This window comes from Sardina pilchardus, chromosome 24 (genome assembly GCF_963854185.1).
Source record: "Sardina pilchardus chromosome 24, fSarPil1.1, whole genome shotgun sequence".
Lineage (NCBI taxonomy): Eukaryota > Metazoa > Chordata > Actinopteri > Clupeiformes > Clupeidae > Sardina > Sardina pilchardus.
This window is the reverse complement of record NC_085017.1, coordinates 23,999,069-24,000,904: the sequence shown is the minus strand read 5'-3', so window position 1 is coordinate 24,000,904 and position 1,836 is coordinate 23,999,069.

Genomic DNA, 1,836 nt, shown 5'->3' with positions numbered 1-1,836 from the left:
TGCCCTGCATCCATATCAAAACAGCCTCGCGCCTCGCGTTTGCGCTGCGTGTTTGTTCTGTACGCCCACCTGGTTTACCTGTTGCCTGTCGTGGGGCAATGTCAACAAAAAGGTGAATGCGGAAAAGAAGTTGCAGCTCCACGAGACCAGTAACCGACGCTTGAGGCTCAGTTGCTTAGCCAAACTACAAGTAAACAAGGAATGTAAATGTCAAAATTTAAATGTCAGCATACCTTTTCCTGGAATACGCACCCTTGCCTCAAAACTGGATTAAACTAAAGCTCTGCACACAGCAATGACCTGGATCACATGTGGAGTGTCTTAAAACAATGAATGTATGGAACAGGCTACGGCTTATTTACATTCTATTCTATTCTATTCTATTCATTCAGAAGACGCTTTTATCCAAAGCAATTGACAACGAGGAATAACATTCAGACTACATTGCAGACCAGACCCTTAAGTAGTAGTGAAGTAGCTGTGAAGTAATAGTGAAGACGACATTGTTTGTCTATGTGAATGATGGCAGAGTTCTCCAGTTCTCCAAACAGGGTCCGAGGCATGGGCCACATAGGAACCGATTGTTAGCCCCCGGGGATGAGGTCATGTTCCAGAGGTGTGTCGGAGAACAGCTCCTCAGGAACTGGCCGGCTGGTGAATATTTCTCTCCGTTTGGCGATAATAAACAATTTTTGCTACGGCAAGTGCATTTGGATGACTGGGACATATTTCAGTACTTCAGACACGCACATGCGCGTGCACACAGACACACACACACACACAATACTCATGCTCAGTCATGCTTACCCCACCAACACCCCACTGCCACATACACACACACCAAGACTAAGCACACACCCATATATACACACACACCAAGACTAAGCACACACCCACATACACACACACACACACACACACCCACACACACGAACACACACACCACATGAGGGAACACACACACAGGCTCCCACACAGAGAACACACAAATATGCACATGCACACACCCATACACACACACTCTCTCTCTCTCTCTCTCTCACACACACACACAGATACACCCACGCACTTACACACACACACACACACACACACACACACACACACACACACACTCACACCCTCAAACCGTCTCCCTGTGAGTCCTGGTTCCCCCTCACGTGGCACCACCCTGTCTTCTCCCCTATAGGCCGATCCGACTGAAAGAAATATGTGTGTGTGTGTGTGTGTGTGTGTGTGTGTGTGTGTGTGTATGTGTTTCTGAAAAGACACAGGGGGGGAGACCAGGCCAAGTTTTAAACTCAGATGATGTAATCTAAAGGAACATTTTTTTCTCTCTTTCCCCTCTGCTACCACCCCCCCCCCCCCCCACCACCACCACCACCCCCAACCCCCTCTCCAAAATATGCACCACACTATACAGACTCCTGCATTAGCCTCCAGACTCTGAGAGCTAGATGTCTTTTGGCTCTGAACCGTTCATCTGTCACCAGACTGTTTAAGTTATAAGAAAAGCCAGATGAGATTTTCTTTTGTCTCCGCAGACGTACAGCCGCCGCAGATGCACTTTATAGACGTATACAGTGAGCAGGCGCGTACACAAACGCATGCTTTGAGCTGTCAGAACGCTTTTCTCTGTCCGACTGCCAAAAAAGGTGTGCAGAATCTGTGTGACTATCCCGGCCATCCGACGAACACATGTACCGCAGCCATGTGTCGGGATGTGTGCATGAGGGGCCCGAGGCCCGTCCTTTGATTCGGGTCCAGGTGCATGTAGTTGAGTTGAAATGATGGAGGAAGACAGTCATACTGAGATCCTCACTGAAACCATGTGCA